General features: G+C 37.1%; 1 long non-coding RNA gene across 1 annotated transcript in view; it reads left to right on the forward strand.

Moving 5' to 3' along the window:
• The first annotated feature begins 6,073 nt into the window (after positions 1–6,073).
• Positions 6,074–19,373, forward strand: part of LOC121825770 (uncharacterized) — a 104,184-nt gene continuing 90,884 nt past the window's right edge. Inside the window, exons 1-2 of the long non-coding RNA XR_013048045.1 lie at positions 6,074–6,169; positions 9,509–9,617. This is a non-coding gene — a long non-coding RNA (uncharacterized LOC121825770). The remainder of the gene's footprint in view (positions 6,170–9,508; positions 9,618–19,373) is intronic.

Below are 19,373 nucleotides of genomic sequence, written 5' to 3' on the forward strand. Positions count from 1 at the left end.
CTGAAAGGCTTCAAATGATTCATAATTTACCCTTTAAAGGCAGCAAATATCGACAGAGTACCTACTGTATGCTAAATAGAAAAAAAATCCATAAAATGAAAACAATTATTGATCAAGGCACAATTACATATGTAAAACACAATTACTCCATTTCCAACATGTCTACCTGGGTTTGATTAAAATTTTCTAGGTCTTTGAGATATTACAAAAGAAGAGGCATTTTTCTTTTGAATCTTATTTTCCTCATCTGTGATGAATACTAACAAACATGTGAGTGATACAATGTGCTTCTTTTATGCAAGCTTGGCATGCATGTACATATCTGGTTCTAAGAGTCTACATTTTGTGAAACTGTGGTAGTGAACCTATTTCTAATATACACTATCTTGGGTTTCTACTGCTGTGATAAATATCATAGCCAAAGCATCTTGGGGAGGTAAAGGCTTATTTGCCTTATACTTATATGACACTGTTCATTATCAAAAGTAGTCAGAGCAGGAACGCAAGCAGGAGGGCTGGAACTTGGATGCAGAACATGAATAGAGTCCATGGAGGGGTACTTCTTACAGGTTTGCTTCTCATGGCTTGCTCAGCTGGCTTTCTTATAGCACCCATGACCACCAGCCCAGAGTGGCCTTAACCACAATGGGCTGGGTCCTCCACCATCAATCACCAATTAAGAAAATGACCTATAGCCCCATCTTATGGAGGCATACTCTTAACTGAGTCTCCCTCCTCTTTGCTGACTTCATGTTGTGTCAAATTGACATAAAACTAGCCAGCATGTACACCCAAATTTTATTGGTAGTTTGTGGCTCATATTTCTTTTGGGTTGTTGATATACCTCACTGAGTATAGTTGAGGTGGGCAATCATTTTCTACATATTTCTGTGCACAGCAAGAATCAGTTAATTTCAGTTAGACCAATCATTTTTCAGTACAGTACCAGGATCATATCTGCCAGGGGCTGTAATTTTGTAAGAGCAGAACTCTGGAAAATGTGTGGGAAAGATTAGTGGGCGTGCCTGAAACACTTTCTTTTCACTTTGTACTTGAAAAGCCTGAGGCAGAAAGTTTAGGAAGTGCTTCCATTTGGAGGTATTGGTTGGTTTTAGGGTTTTAGATGAACTCTAGAGGCAAACTCAGAGTTTCCTAGGAATGTAATTATCACAATTGGGAAGTGATCATAAATAGGCCAAAATGATATGTGAAAACTGTACAGACCCCATATTAGAGCATTTTTTCCTCTGGTGTTTCCTCCATTGTTTCAAGAACATTGATTCTCAATTTGAGTAGCAGTAAAAATGAAGAGTAGGGTTGTTCTGTGTCAGTCAAAACCTCTAATAGAGACTGGGTGAGAAGCAGGAAGTTTGTGACAGATCTGAGAAAATAAAAGCCAAATGCATGTACCAAAGACAGTGTCCAGTACTGCCCTAGAACCCAAAAAGGTTTATGTAACTGCATGCATTAGCACAGTGGCATATGCCAGCAAAAGGGCAATGTGTAATGACACCCGCTGAAACTGTAAGTAGGATGTCAGAACCCATAGCATACTTATGCTGTGTGCTTTATAGAAAAGGACATATCTCAAATACAGCATGACCCAGAGTCCAAGTTACCAAGTGAGAAGCATATATCTCATTTGTCTGATTCTTTTTGGCAGGAAGACTTTTAAGGACACTGGAAGAGGAGATGTGAAGAAAATGTCAATGTCACAGATACATATTCAACAAATACGTGTGCCTGTGATGTGGTCTTTCAATATGCTTCACTGTTTAAAATGCATACTCAAGCCCATTGGAGGGCCTAGAAAGCAATTTTTTGGTTAGAAATTGTATATTAAAAGAGAATAGAATAAAAGACAATAAATACAACAGATTACATCTCACATAATGAGAGTATTTTATGAAACTTTCTAAAATATGGATGTTCTCTTATGTTTGTGAATGTGTATTTATATACATACATATATTTAGAGTTACAGATATGTAAAATTTTTCTATATTTTATAATAACAAATCAACTAAGGCATAATACAAGTGATTTTTATGGATTACCATAATAACTATTGCAAAAAAGTTTGAAAGCCATTGTGCTTCCCACACTAAATCTCTGCTCTTCAAATTCTTACAGTGTAGTTAGGAATAAGACACATGAAATAAAAAGAAATAATTTATTTTATTCATCACTCACCACAATCAAGGTGAATAGCTTGTCCTAGCTGGTTCCCATGACATTCTCAGACACTGGATTTATTCTTATCATCATTTTATAGAAGAATAAACAAAATGTCTTGACTAAAGCAAAGCAATCAAGCCTGAGGCCAAATTAGTAGAGGCTATATTTACAGTCTTATCTGATGCTTAACACTACCATTTGTTTTTTCTATATAGCTTACTGCTTCCCTAATAAGGTAGCAAATATGCATGAAATAGGTAACATGAACAAGACTTTGGAATTTCAAAGAAGAGGTCACTATTAGCTGTCAAGAGAGTGAGGGGCTGTTTCTTGAAAGAGATGAGATTCAATTTTAAGATTCAATTCTGAGGACAGGAAAGGAAATAAGAATGAATTCCAAGTAATAGGTAGGGTGTGACCGGTTTTAGAGTAGGGAATGAAAATTGGGATCATAGGACCCAGAGAATTTTGCTAGTCTAGCTCAAGGGGAAAAAGTAACTATTTGGAAAAGAAAGAAAGACTACATACAAACTCGACCAGAAGGATATATCATAAACTGCTTTGCAGGCACTGTGCTAAGTTACTGTGCATCATTATGATTTATTTCCCATGACAACCATTATGTGTGTTTTGATGCTCATTCTGATGAGTTGTGAGACTTAAAAATTTCTAAAAACTTACTTAAGTATTATTGTGATGCTACGTTGAAAGGACACACATGGCTGAATGCACCTCTCATGTTGCTGGCCATTTTTGCTTTTCTTCCTCTTTTTGGAAATGATTTACAAATAAAGCTTATAATACAACCCTTTATTCCAGGATTGCATAGCCCCACTGGTGTTATTCCTATTTCAGTTCACATGAGAAGAGCTCTTGAGCTTTGTCTGTGGCAGGGTATGCATTGTTATACCCTTGGGGGGGCCCACTTTAGTCAAATGATGGAAATAACAAGGAGAGGAGAGGAATGAATTAATGTGGCATATTGATGAAATAATTGATTCAACTTGTAAACAAAATAAAGCAAAAAAAAATTCAAAGGTCATGTGGAAGTCTCAAGCTGAGAAAATTGAGTAACATTTGTAAGATCAAGAAATTGAGGTTTGGAGAGATGCTTCCAGGATAAGTGCACTTACAGAGGACCTGGGTTCAATTCTCAGCACCCACATGATAGTTCAAAACCATTTTAACTCCAGTTCCAGGGGATCCAATGCCCTCTTCTGAATTGTGCCAACAAGCATGCACGTGGTATAAAGACATACATGCAGGCAAATGACATAACATAAAATAAACACACAATTTTAAAAGAAATTAAGCACTATATTTAAAATACTCTCAAACAGATGAGATGCTGTCTGTGTGCATTCTAAAATTAACAAAGTATCTATGCTTGTTGTTTTCTCACAGTATGCCAGCCATGGGCCTAAGGATGTTAAAGCAATTCATTTATTTAATTCTCACAACAACTCAGATTAGGAAACCGAAGAGTGGGGTAGCTTAGCATCTTGCCACAGACCACACAGCCTATAAATGTCAGAAGCAGATTTCCTGCCCCAATGGAGAGTCTCCAACCTCAACTTCTCTTCTAAATCTCAACCTCACATATGTTAGAATTCCTAGCCACTCCCCTATGACTGCACATGCGCTAGCAAAATGCTTACTCATAATCTATGCGCATGTGTGGTGTAACTATATGTAAGCCCATGTGAGGGGAATCCATAAAAGCGGGTCCCACACATACCCCCCACTTCCTGCACAATCTTTCAATAGGCCTAAACACCCCCTTCTGTTTCCCCTAATAAACTCTTATAGTGAGTTTTGTTGTGCCTCGTGGCTTTTCTCACATGGTAAACAGCACCGCTTAATGAATAGCACAGTGCCACCTAATAAATAACAATATACCCATCTAGCTTCTTCGTGTTTACACTCAAATGATACCAGGAATCTCAAACTTCACATGCTTGATCCTTCCATTATCCCCCATCATCCCACCAAAAATGGGCTTCGAGCTAATCAACTGTCTCACTTATCCAGAGGGCCTGATTCAGTTGGGGGCCCCCCAGCCTTTGGTTCATAGTTCATGTGTTTCCATTCGTTTGGCTATTTGTCCCTGTGCTTTTTCCAACCATGGTCTCAACAATTTTTGCTCATACAATCCCTCCTCTTTCTCGCTGATTGGACGCCCAGAGCTCCACCTGGGACCAGGACCTGTCCTTAGTGCATGAGCTGGCTGTTTGGAACCTGGGGCCTATGCAGGGACACTTTGCTCAGCCTTGGTGTAGGGAGGAGGGGACTGGAACTGCCTCCACTGAATCTACCAAGCTGAGCTGAATCCCCAGGGGAGTCCTTGCCTTGGAGGAGGTGGGAATGGGGGATGGGCTGAGGGGAGGGGGGGGGAGGACAGGGGAATCCGTGGCTAATATGTAAAATTAAATTAAATTATAAAATAAAAAATTGGCTTCGGTTTTTTTGTTTGTTTTTGTTTCTTTCTTTTCTTTTTTTTTTTCCTTGCCTTAGGTAAAGATAGGCGCATTTGTTTTCAGGTGCTCTTTGAATTGTTGAGTCATTCTTGCCCAGTTTCTTGGAGCAAAAAACTTGGCGTCCTTAACACCTCTCAGAACAAGCAATGCACCATGTCTGGTATTCTTTCGGGTCAGATGCAGAACCTAACTAATTCTCACAGTCTCTGTCCACTTAGAAAAGGACATCCATAATATTTCAAACAGCATCCAATGGTTGTTAGAACCAAATCAAACAACACAAAATTAAACCGTGTCCTCATTACTTCTTGTTGCTGAGTGCTTTTTTAAGAATAATAAATTTTATCTGATAAACATATTCATTAAAAATTAGCCCAGGGCAAATTTACTAATTTAAATCCTTTTACTTGGAAGCAACAATCTTTTATGAAACTTTCCATCAGACTGTTAAACAGTTCAAATACCCCTGTCTCAATTCTGTGTTTTAAATAGCTGATAAAATTGCATTTGCACATTCCAAGTTTCTTGATAACTGTTGAAAACACTTACATCCTGGCTTAGGTTAAAGCAGTGTTCCCTAAAGTGCATTTCACAGAACAGTAATCCTACAAGTGTTAATTGGTACTGTTCAAGGAACAAAAAACTGATCCCAGGCAAATGAATGCTAGAAATGCATAACTACTCCAGAAACAAATATTTTAAAAATATTTTTAAATTTTAAACATTTTATTTTGAGATTTTCATACACTGATACTGTATCTACAATATTCCCACCCCTCTCCTTCCTAATTCAAGCTCCTTCTGTGTCCCACCCAACTTTCTATCACATTCATCATCTCTTTTTCTTTAATTAACACACACACATACACACACACACACACACACACACACACACACACGCAAACACAAATACACAACCATTACATTCTGTGCATGTGTATGAAATATACTGAGCCTATTTAATGCTGATCTTATGTACATATGTTTTGACCTGGTCACTTAGGATTAGACAACACACCTAAGGACTTATCCCTGGAGAAAACTGATTCTCCCTCTCTAAGTAGCTATGGATTTCCTATAATTTGTCATTTAAAAGTAGGATCTTGTGAAATGCCCCCATCTATATTGACATGTCAACCAACTAATGTTGTCATTGTGCCAGCCCTGTTTAACTCCTCTTCTTGTTAAGATTTTATGGGTGCACTTTTTCTGTCATATCTAGAAGACACTATTAACAAAAGCACCCTAGTCCATTGGTTCATTAACCACCCCCCATGATTTTCCTTGAGTCTTTGATATAGGGATGCTTTGTAGATATATTAATTTGGGTAATTTGGGTAACCCAAGGTCACTTATTCTCTGCATTTTGACCGGTTGTGGATATCAGATGAGTAGGATTATTAATTATTTTTATGCCCTTAGGAGCTTGCATAGCGCTTTCAAATACTATGAGAGATGGTGATGGAGGAGGCTTTCATTCAGCTTTAAGGAAAATGAAATTATGGAAATGGCAGGTAAGTGGATGGAACCGAAAAATATACTGAGTGAGGTAACCCAGAGCCAGAAGGACAATGGCAGGATATTCTCTTATTTATAATTCAAAGCTGTGAATATTTACACTTGAGTATATAATCTGATGCAATTGCAGAAGTCAAGGAAGTAAAAGGGCATTACAAATGAGGAGGAGCTTTATGCAAGAAATCCACGGGAGTCTGCTTAAGAAGTATCAGGGAATGTATTAAGATACAAGTTTGGGAAGTACACTCATGAACTACAGAACCAAGTAAACAGCTGAAATCTTCCTCTGTTCCTTTGGGGAGCTAATGCACCTGGCAAAAGCACCTGGCCATCTTGTCTCTGATCACGCCAAGCAGAGAGCATGACCCCTCTAACTTTCCTTTTAAGAGGTCATGTCTGCAGGCAAGAATCACTGCCTCCTTTAGGAGCAAATACCACTACATTTCCCCTATTTGTCTAAATAAGAAGGTTTTAAACCTAATGCAAACTACAAACAATAAAAACGATTATCAAATATTGTTCAGGAGAAACAAAGGGTAATAACATAAACAAAAATGGAACAAGAACAATGTCAAGTAAGAAGCATACTAAATGTCCAGATCATAGGTGAAAGACAAATTGCAGAGATTACTCCAAAAGCTGTCCTATCCAGAAGAATTTGAATATATTACCGAATATGCTCTTAGCTAAGATATGAGAGGCTTGTGACTGTAACTATCTAGTCTTTAACCCCATTGAATACCTGAGAAGGAAAATATTACCTGAGTAAACAGAAAGTACAAATGAGCAACTTCCAAAAATTGCAAGAAATGACAGAGACAGCTGGCAGCCTGGACAGTCACCCAGTGTTTCTCTGGAATATCAGGGCATCTATTTTTTGGCTATAGACCTAGAATATCTGACCAACCATTTTCAGAAGCAGGAATTTTGAAAGACCATCTTACCCTGTCTTGGTGAAGTTTAGCAGTCACTTATTCTTTGTCCTGCTTGTCCAGATTAGACAGCATGCTTACTGTCAGCAGTCGAGGCAAGGGCAGTCCTTTGTCCAACAGGCCATTTTTTGGCCAAAAAGAAGAAAAACTCCATATGGAGTATCTTCAGTGACCAACATCCTCTCAGGAGTAGATCAGTGCTCCCAGGAGCAATCATGTCTCATGTCAACAAAATTTTAAGTTATTAGAACATTTAAAGCCATATTCTCTAAGTCTATGAAATGTTTGAAGATTACCTATCCATCTAAAATATATTTCTGTATATCTACAAAATCTAACATGACTATAAATATGACAAACATAGGTGACTATTAACCTGTATTTCTTATCAACCTAAATAACTCAAGGACTAAAGCTTCACATTATAAGAATAAACAGTCTGTAAACAGATGTACAGTATAAGAACAATGACCTTGAATTTGTGACAATATACAAAATGTCTTAATCAGAGGTAGAAATGTATAGTGCAATATGACAATAATATCCTTAATATGTATCAATATACAAAATATCCTAAACAGGGGTAGAATATACATATAGTATGACAAATACAATTTTACATTTATATCAACATACAGAATATTTCAAACAGGATTAGGAACATATGTACAATATGACAAATATAGTTTTGTATTTGTATCAATATACAAATTTTCTTAAGCAAGAATAGAAAATAATTTAGAGTAGGATAGAAATACATAGGAAAAGGAGGAAGGAGATAGAACACTAACAATGTTTGAAAAAGCCATAGGGAAATATTAGTAAGCATATATAAAAATACATGATATATATATATATATATATATATATATATATATATATATATATATATTGCATGATATATTACATATGTGTGTGAGAGTTGAATTTGTTAGCTGAGATTATATAAAGTTGTTTATTGGGGGAGTTATTAAAGCAACTCCACATAGTTAAAAAGGAGGTTTATTTGGGGGTAACTTACATCTACCATCTCAGTCTACCATCCAGCATCCAAGATCACCAGGAACCAAGAGAGCCTGCACATCCAGATCCTGGGTCTTAAGGGCTCCTGTCTGGGACCTGCCCCATGGGGCAAGTCATAGGTAGGCATGGCAGTTACTAGAAACCTCATGAGAGGTAGTACTTCCAGGTCAAAGCTGGAACAGCTACCAACTACAGTTGTTGGTTAGAAGGGGTCCAAGAGATTCTCCCAACAATATAGACTATTGCCATTGCCTCTGGTTTCTGCTGAGAACGTGAATGTAAGGCTCTATTGCTGAAGCTATCATACACTTTGGACATAGGAATTGGGATACCCAAGCTTTAACTATTTGTTATCTGAGACGTCTCCAGAAAAGATAGTAGGATCTGGGGATCCTAAGAGAATGAATGAAATTCAGGGAGATTTCAAATTGTTCTCACTGTGGAAAATACTTTCAATAAACCAGCAAGCTGTAAAAGTGTTCCACAGAATACACTATGAGAAGCACCAAGGTAAAGTCTTAGCAAGAGTAGAACTATTAGCAGTCAGCTGAATATCTTCATAGAGGTTAAAGTATCTGGTGTTCAGACACATTGAAAAGTCTGGTGTGTGTGTCACTGATAATATTCTCAACTTCAAACTTAAAATATTTGACTCTCTGTGGGAAGAAAAGGTATCCTAGCCAGGATAAAATGAGAAAAAGAGCACAGCAATTACAAGGCATTTTTGCATCCTGATTACTCATTTTTAAAAATAAAATTTTCTGAGGTCTGTGTATTTTGTCTTTGTGAGATAAAGGTCCTGAATTTTTATGAGTCAGATTCTAAAGGTGATGTATTTTTTAATAATATTTTCAGGTATACAAGGCCCAGTGCAATTCTTGTGCTTAATTGCCCTGTTACCAAGGTGACCATTTGTCATGATACATCCAGTACATTCTGAACTTTCACCCTTCACTATGTGATTACTAATAACACCGCCTCCCCCGCCCTTTGGTCTATTTGGTGTGACAAACTAAGCTGTTACCATCCCAGCTATACATGTTTGGCATATTATGATTTCCAAAGAAATCCTTTCCTTTCCCTTTGCTATTCTCCCAACAAAAAATGGAGACTAGTTGTTCTCTTCTGGAATCTGGGAGGCCCTGTGGCAAACTTGTCAACAGTAGAATATGGCCCAAGGGACATTTCCTAACCAGCTGAATGCATAAAAGGCAATTCTATTGCATCCTTGCTCAATGGAAAATTCACATTGGAGCTGTTAGTCACTTGGTAAGGAATCTGACTGCACTAAAGCCACCATGCTGTGAGGAAACCCAAATTAGCTCCCTATATGAGCTCATGCAGAGAAGGCTTCAAACTGCTACTCTTTTCTCATTTCAGCCACATAAGAGATCAGGAGCAAGAAAGATCCAGCCACAAACGTTTTGGAAAACTGATATGATGGAATCATAAGCTAGCAGAATGCTCATTGCTATTGGCAGACACTGAGGTATGAGGTGATTTATTATACCCCCACATTAAGTGGATCACTGGAATGTATATGAAATAGGAAGTTGGAATGCTTAGGGTCTGTTTTACTTTGATTAAATTTGAAAATTGACAGCAGAGAGATATTTGCCTTTCTAAAATTCAGATAAAATATGTACACTATTATAAATGGTATATTGTGGACCCTCCTAACTAAAGATGAACTTGTAAAACAACAAAATTCTAAGGGACAAATGTATGGCTTTTCCTTTACCTTTACCTAAAAGCTTTACTTTTACTTTTGTTTCTGTTAAATATGCACAGAAAAGAGAATATAAATACTATCAGTCTAGCTTAAAGACTGAGTCAAAATGAATACTTGAGCAAAATGAGGTTTTCAACTTGAAAATTGAGTATGCCTAGTGATTTCAAATGTTCTAATCTCTTTTCATGGTCTGTCCAATTTCCATCTTTTCCATGACAAATGAATTCCTTATTGTCTTCTTTCTCCACAACTTACCTACAGCTAGATTTGAATGCATTGTGATTGAAGGATTGTTCCTCACAGTGACATTACTGGAAAGTAGTAGAACCTTTGAAATGTGGAACATAGTAGGAGGTCATTCGATCTTTGCAGACACACCTTTTGAAATTAGTTCTAAGGCAGCAATTCTCAACCTGTGGGTCATGACCCCTTTGGTGGTTAAATGGTCCTTTTCTCAGTGGTCACCTAAGACCATCGGGAAACACAGATATTAAGATTAAACATTAAGACATTAATGTTTAATTAATTAACATTAAACATTAAGATTCATAACAGTAGCAAAACTGTGGTTATAGAGTAACAATGAAAATAATTTTGTGGTTGGAGGTTACCACAACATGAAGAACTGTATTAAAGGGTCACAGCTTTAAGAAAATTGGGGGCCATTGGTCTGAGGAAGCACATGATTGTTCTTCTGAGAGGACTAATGACAAAAGAACAACTCTTCCTCATGTTCTCTGTTTCCATATGTGCCATTGGCTGTTGGCTATGAAGCTCTTAACAGATCTGCTCCCATACTGGCACCTTGCTTTTGAGCATCTAAGGAAATCTTTTGTTTTTATGAGATTAGCTGCTTTGTGGATTTGATAACACAAAACTCAATAAGTTGCTTACTTTTCCTTTAATATATTATTTAATTCTTCTAGGTATTGAACACAGAAACTATAATCTTGCCACTTGGTTATTTTGCTCAAATATATGGTTTGGGATATACTGATATTATCAGCATTAATGTGTATAGTTATATTCTTCTTCCACCCTTGTTACATAGCTTTTGTTTCAGTAAACTAAACTGATGTGAAATAAATGTTTCCTCAGAGTTTCCACTGAGTAAAGTGAATTAGCAAGTTAATGAATAAGGAACAAAAGCAAGAAAATATGAGAATGTTTGAAAAGCATCCATAATCCACAGATAAAGAAGAAAATGATCTATTTATTTCTTGCCGCTAAGGGACTTAAGTTGAAACAGTTTGGCCTCTGAGACAAGCTCAGATGATATCTAGATGAGAAAGAAGCTTAATATTTGCATTGTGTTAACTCAGCTTCAACAGAAATCCCCTAATGGATCATTATTTTCTCAGTATTATTGTCCTAATAGTGCCATAGGCTTCTGAAATGTTCATTTGTCCCACTTTTTATCTTGGTTTCACAACTAAGTTACTATCATGTGACTTATTATCAGAAATATGAAGTTAGTGCTTGTGGTATATCCGTATCTGAGGCCTCAGTATACATAGTCTACCATAACACTCCATGCTATTTTTTCTCTTTATGAGGACATCAGAGACAGCCATCCTATAAGATGAATAAAGCCTAGATCCCACAGTTGCCCTAAAAAATCAAGCAAGGAAGAGTTGTTAGGATTGAAGTATAGCTCAATGGTAAGTATGTTTGTGGAGCATACATGAATCTCTAGTTTTGATCCTCAGAACCACAGAAAAAGGAGAGTTGATCATCTAACTGACACTGGGTTGTGCCATAACAGATTTTAGAATTGTCAGAAGAGTATGATCTTGTTTTCTATTTTGATAATTATAATCATCAACTAATATAGAACACATAGCTAGAACTGGAAAATATTGTTTGCTTTTTTCTTTATTATTAATCCTATTTTAATAGGATACCAGAAGTGGTGTGTGCGTGGTGGTGGGGGGTGCACATGTGCACATATGCATGCATGTACACACATGTATGTGAAATTAGAAGAGGATATGAGATTAAAAGCTCTATAAGAAGCTGGGCGGTGGTGGCGCACGCCTTTAATCCCAGCACTCGGGAGGCAGAGCCAGGCGGATCTCTATGAGTTCGAGGCCAGCCTGGGCTACCAAGTGAGTTCCAGGAAAAGGCGCAAAGCTACACAGAGAAACCCTGTCTCGAAAAAGAAAAAAAAAAAAAGCTCTATAAGAGTAGCAAGTATAGTATTATTGTCTAATTCAGATATGTCTGACTTGTAGCCAATGGGCTACCAGTAGCTGCATGCATAGCCTAGGTTAGCTATGAGTACAGCCCAACACAAAATTGTGAACTTACTTAATCCAACATGAAATTTTTACTGTAGACTTCTCTAGATAGCTCTGCTCTGAAGTTTAGTCTCCACAGATTGTGTGGTGATGGCCAGGTGATCATGGGGAATCCTTACTGTATGTGGAGTTCCCTTATGAGAGTAGCCTCATGGTCCATGGAGTCTGTAATTATTCTTAAACTCAGTTGCACTGTTCTCAAGCATTAATTTTGTAGATGGCAATGACCTACCTACCACAATGTCAAAAGGTTGGACATTTCTGGAATCCTTACTATTTTCCTGGTAATGTGATAAAAACCTGTTATAAGTAGCTACAGTGCTTCTAGTCAGACTATGGTGATTTTATTTCAGCCATCAACACTATTTTTATGAGGAACCTGAAGTCTAATCATGACAGGACACTAATAGAAATTCTAGAGCAAGAGAGTTTACTAGTAATGGCTGGAACTCTGGTTCTTCTTTAGCAAAGTTAAATGCTACTAACAATAATGCTTAGCTGTTGAGCTTCCAGGCCTATGCCATGTTAGTAAGTCCAATAGGAGTTGGTCACTGAAAAGACTGGAGTGTTTCTCTGCTATAGTTGCCACATTTTGGTGCTTGCACTCTGCCACAAAGAGAGAAAGAGAACTTATTGAGGTTGTGTAGTATAGAAAACATCCATACTATGACTATTTATTTGCCCATGGATACATCATTATTGTCACTTTCAGGATAAACTCTGAAGAGAGAACAGACTAAAAATTTTAAAAAATGGCAAAGGACGAGCCTTGTGATATATATAAAATTGTGCTTGAAATCATTCAGAACAGCTGGTGGTCCACAGATATATTGACTTGTGTCTGGGTAGGGTTTCAAAGTCTACTAGTATTTTACAGATGAGTATTTGAAATGTCTAAATGTGTGTATGTCAGGGCACTATGGCTATTTGATTATTACAAATTATGTGGAAATTGATGTGTGATTGTCACTTAATACAATTTGCAGATACATGTTTATTAGGTATTTATTAATCTAAAAAATTGGAGACATTTAGATAAGTATTCTGAGAATCTGAAATTCATCAACTGCACTTCTGAAATGCAAATGGTCTCTCCTTTTAGTATAGAAGTGAGGTAATTTTATGATGCTCTCTGAGTGTGATTTTTTTTTCATGAAAACTACCCTTCATGTACTAAAGAGATCTAGGTCTATATGCTATGTATGGGGAAACAAAGAGAATTTCAGAATAATAAAACACCATGAAAATAAGAAGCATAGAGAAAGAGTAAAATGGAATATTCAAAAGGCAAGTGAAACTGTAATTGGAAGTGGGGCAAGTAATGAATTCATCTGTAATGGGAGAAACAAATGAAGAATGAATTTTTAGAAAATAAAAATTTAGGGTGTGTGTGTGTGTGTGTGTGTGTGTGTGTGTGTGTGTGTTTATACACATGAGTGTACATACATGGAAAGGCCAGCTGCATCTGCTATCCTGGGGCTGGAGTTATAGGCAGTTGTGAGCTGTTTGATATGATGTTGGGGGTAGACGTAGGGTCCTCTGAAAGAGCAGTATACCCTTTTAACTGCTCTGTTAAGCCCAAGAATATTTTTAAAGGAGAAAGACCACCACAAATTGGGACTATCCACATCCACCATGGCAGGTGTGGGGCTCATGAAGTCCTGCCCATTTACAGGGGATTTTTTTTTTTTTTTTGGTTTTTTCGAGACAGGGTTTCTCTGTGTAGCTTTGTGCCTTTCCTGGAACTCACTTGGTAGCTCAGGCTGGCCTCGAACTCACAGAAATCCGCCTGGCTCTGCCTCCCAAGTGCTGGGATTAAAGGCGTGCGCCACCACCGCCAGGCTATACAGGGGATTTTTACAAAGTTAACAGAAGACTGAGAAACATTTTCTTCAGTGGTGAAGTCACTGGTAGGTTACCTATGTACCTGTGAATAACCCCTTACTGATGATCTTGTAAGCAATCCTAAAGAAACTCATTGGATCACCACCAAGTATGAAAACAGACATACAAATAGAAGGGATAGTAAATATGAAGAAGGGAATCAGCAAGAATGGAAGGGTATAAGAGGATAATGTGGAATGGGTATGATTAAATGCATCTTACATATGATAAAAATGTCATTATGAAATCCACAATATGTATAATTAATATATGGTAATAAAATATTTATGCTATCACTTACAATATCTGTGAAGAAATATATGTGGTAACTAAGAACATTTTATAACAAGGAGCTTAAGAAAAGTCAGTAAGTTTTTCTTACTAAAGAAAGGTAAATATTTTAAAACAGTTGATAATCTGAAATCATTTTTTCTAGTCTTGATATAGACTATTTCACACACAAAGGCTATTACACACACACACACACACACACACACACACAAATAGTAACAAATACATGTCTGAACTCTTCCATTCTTGCCCACTGTATTCAAAAGTGTTTACATGGAAGAATCTCCTCCCAGTTGTAGCCCATATCAACACAGATAAGCCACTTAAGAAGGAAGAGATTAATCTAATCAGTTGCCTTATAAACCTCTGTAAGCTATAAAGTTTTTCTTTTGGAAAAACAGATGAAATAATATTACTATGGTATCAGGCCAATGTTCCCTGTCAGCAGAGGGGGAAGGGAGAGAAGAGATAAAAGAAGTCCTTTTAATCTGAATTACTCTGTGCCTGGAAATTCCCAAGTGCAGCCTGGAAAGCCTGGTCAACTGCTGCACTGCTGCTCACACCATGCTGAGAAGCTGTGCGGTTTATTTCCACCACCTCAGAACACTAGCAAGGAGGCCAGCAGCCAGCAGGTGACATAAGAAAGAAGGAGGGATATGAAGTCTCAGGGGATATCTCCTCTGATAAGCTGGCTTTACCACCCTTTATTACTGTTTTCCTAACTCCTTATCACATTCTCTTTCCCTTCCTAATGGTTCACCTTAGCGCACACACACTGGAGAGTTAATAATGAAGCTGGTTAAGGGGGGGAAATGGTGAACTTGTAGAAGTCAATTCCAAAGTCTGTCTTTCTTTCTTTCTTTCTTTCTTTCTTTCTTTCTTTCTTTCTTTCTTTCTTTCTTTCTTTCTTTCTTTCTTTCTTTCTTCCTTCCTTCCTTCCTTCCTTCCTTCCTTCCTTCCTTCCTTCCTTTCTTTCTTTCTAAATTTTGGTATTTCGAGACAGGATTTCTCTGTGTAGCTCTGGCTGTCCTGGAACTCACTTTGTAGACCAGGTTGGCCTCAAACTCAAAGAGATCTGCCTGCCTCTGCCTCCCGAATGCTGGGATTAAAGGCACGTGGCACCATCACTTAACTTGTTTTATTTCTAAACACATAGTTAGCATACACAAATTATTAGTTTTCTTCTTTTCTTCTCATCCCTGTTTCCTGCAATTTCTCAAGTTGGTTTTAGGAGGCTGGCATTGTGTAGTAGGTTGAATAAATGCCCACATATTTTTGTGTGTGTGTCAGCAAGTTCTATAGAGCAAGTTAAATCCAAAAACTGAGAACCACTATTCAATAATAAAAAAATAAGCCCTGTGTTCTTACATTTCACAGTTAAAACTAAGAGGTAAGAAATCTTTCCTCCTTCTCACCTGAGTTCTAGTGAAAGGATTTTTTTAAAAAATATTTTATCTTGTAAATTTCTTGGATTAGATTTTCCTAGAAGAAAATTGATACTATTAGTAATAAACAAAAGACTATCAAGCAAAGAAAGCCAGTCATTGGCAGTAACATGGGTAATTATATACATTTTCTTATGTTTTCCTTACAACAACCTTCATAGAAGGTATTATTTTCTTTATATTTTTCAGAATACAATTAAACTAAATAAGAACATTGGCTAGGTATCAGAAACAATTTCACACGTATTATCAAGCCCTAGTGATTTTTAAACTAATTCTTACTCAAGAGGAAAAGTTCAAAGATGCAGTGTTGCCTTCATCAATGGCGCTTTAATAATCATGAGCTAACCAAAGTTCAGCTGAGCTGGAAAATGCAGAGGACTCATTTAGGATCAACCCCTTTCCTTTTCCTCCCTGTAGTGAACACTATCAAGCACTTCCTTATGTCACCATTTAAACTCATCCAAGTAAATTAATTGATGGAAAAATATTGGAGATTATGTAATTACTTCCTCTGGCTCAGTGGTGTTGCCATCTGACTTCCAGTCAGCAAGACGAGATCTAAATTAAATGCAAATAATTGTTCACAATTAGGAAATGAAATGCCTAGAGAACCCCATGGTATTTTAAACAAGCTGATGTACTTCCCATCAATCAACAATTGAGACTTTCTAACATGTACTTGGCTAGAGTCCCAATGATTACAGTGTGCATAGCAGCAAGATACCCTTCTACATCAGAGATAATAATTCCCAAAATGCATTCTTCAGTCAGAAGTGGACACGAAGATTGTTGTATACAAAAAGTATTCATCATTCAAATTAGTGAGGGTCACCAAATGGTCAATAACAAGTCATGCGATGACTTGTATTGTAAAAGGATCCACTTAATCACCTAGGATATGTTGGATACATCTGGCCTTGAGGCCGTTATTTGAGTACATTTTGTATTGCTTTGTTTTAGTTACAAGCGAAGAAGCCATTCTTTTAAAAAAATGTTTCTCAGAATCCTTGGTGATGACCTTGCTGCATTGGATTCATCCATACCTACCTACAATGACTACATCTAATAATATTTTAAAGTTTTATTGCTTTAGGACATAGAAAAATATGATATCTTTTCAATAGAGAAAAAAGAAGGAAAGATGAAGGGAAGACATAAGCCTGAAAGAAGAAAGCATTTCCAGTAAAAAAAAAAATGGCCTTAACAGGCTAACAACTTAGTTGGCTAGGGAGGTTTTATAAACATCATTAGTATCCATTTGATATAGGTAGCAGACAGCAACAAGAATTGGAAAATAACTTGAATGTGATCACTGAAAGCACAGAGATAGGCAAAAAATATAAGTTCTTCATGAACACAAATCTCAGTGTCACTGGAGAGCACAGTTGGAATGTCCTCCTTTCCTGATTAGTAACCATCTAATCAAGGACACTGAGTGCCTGCCAGCTCTATATACATGCCATGCCGAGAAAAAAAACAGAAGGGATCAGGTCATGATGTTTGCAACCTATTGTAATACAACAGGTTAAGAGTGATTTAAAGTAAATCATTTGTGATGATGAGTTTGTTTAGCTGAGAGAGAAGTAGTTCTTTTCTATTTTTTTGTGTACAATAAAGAGAAATTTTGTTAAATGATCAAATAACTCACTGTTTATCAAAATTGTCTAAGGCAAGAAGGAATAGAGATGGGGATCATATTATACATACATATACATATTTATATGTGTGTATTCAAATACAAATCCATGTTCAGCAATTATTTATAAAAAAAAGCTCTTCAGCCTACAGATTCTGAAATATTATATAAAATCCTTCAACTAGAACTTTTGTTAAGACTTTCTTACAATGTCACAGCAGTAGGGCTATAATGTATAGGCTGCAGCATTAATATATTTGATTGCAATGTGAAATAGCACACTGTCCAGGACCTCCTCCACTAGTAGATACTTGACTGAGGCCATAAGCAAATGCATTTGCCCATTTTGTTTTACAATAAAGGAATGAAAAATCATCATAATCAGGGTGCTTTCTGAAGAGAAGTGATGCAAAGATTTCTGGCATGAGCCTCAGCTGCTCCATACATACACCTGCCAGAAGGACAGAAATGTAACATATGCTCACCTAGGCATTCTCTGTTGTTCAGCATTAATGCTTAAATAGAACTGGCTTTTAAAGGCTCCCCTTATCTCTTTGACCCACATAAAGTGCTTCAAGGCTCAAAGGCAATCTGAATAGTGTTTTAAGTGCAAGTGAATTAGTCAACAACCTCATGTTCTAATGGGAAATTATATTCAAAATAATCTTGTTCTTATATTCAAAAGTTGTTCCTTATATTAAAAATAATATTGTTCTGGTCAAGAACCTATATCCTATGCCTTAATGTAACTTTACTGTGGTGATATTTTATTTGTGCACCTCAATAAAGCTTATCTGGAGATCAGAGGAAAAAGCCAGCCACTATATTAAACATAGAGATCAGGCAGTGGTAGCACATACCTTTAATCCTAGCATTCAGGAGGCAGAGATTCATCCAGATATCTGTGAGTTCAAGGCCACACTGGGAATAAGGCCAGACATAGTGGTACATGCCTTTAATTCCCAGCACTAGTTAACCATGGAGGTCTAGAGGTCTGTACAGACACAAAGGAAGTGATGTAGCTGGGTGGAGAGAGGAAGTAAGAAGGCAGGGCACAGAAAGGATATAGGTGTGAGTATACAGGAAGTAGGCCTCTTTTGGGCAAAGGATTTCCTAGTGGTAAGAACTTATGGCTTGGCTGATCTCTCAGTTTCACCCCCAATATCTGGCTCTGAGTTTTTATTAATAAGACTGTTTAGCAATTCGTCTTACACTTTACCTATCTGTATGCCTTAATGTAACCTTGTCTATCTGTGTTTTAATCCTGCATGTTCTTTTCCATGTGACATACAAACTAAAGTCTGAGCTACAAAATTTGCATTTAAGAGAAATGCCAGAGTGGTAATTTTGGTAGACACTTGGCAAATAAAAATATCTTCTCTGTAAAACAAAGGAAAGGCTGTTTTAGAGAGCTGACACACTTCTAAAGGTCTTTGAGCTTATTGATTTGTTCATTTTTATAGATTTACTCACAAAGATACACTAAGGCTGAAATATATAATTTGAAATATTATTCTATTAGATCCTACTTCAGTTTCCACTTACTTTTCCAAATTACAGTAGTCTTCTTTTTTTCAGAATCATAGGTTAGTCTTTAGGTTGTCATAACTTTCTCCAGCCAACTTCAAATAGAATAGAAAGTTGAACTTCTCCAGGAAGGTAAGCCCTCCTTGGGGGAGTCAACAGAGCCTGGTACTTTCAGGAGAGGCAAGTCTAAGCCCCTCCCCCTGCCTCAAGGCTGTGCAAAGTGTTCCACCATAGGTAGTGGGAATGGGGGGTGGACTTGGGGGGGAAGGCTAGAGGGGCAGGAGGAGGGAAAAGGGGGATCTGTGATTGGTATGTAAAATGAATAAAAAAATTTTCTTAATAAAAAAGAATAGCAAGGAGATAAAATAAAAACAATGAAAAAAAGAAAGTGGAATTTCTGTTTAGCCTTTTAAAGGGACATATAAAT

The sequence above is a fragment of the Peromyscus maniculatus genome, chromosome X (genome assembly GCF_049852395.1).
Source record: "Peromyscus maniculatus bairdii isolate BWxNUB_F1_BW_parent chromosome X, HU_Pman_BW_mat_3.1, whole genome shotgun sequence".
NCBI lineage: Eukaryota > Metazoa > Chordata > Mammalia > Rodentia > Cricetidae > Peromyscus > Peromyscus maniculatus.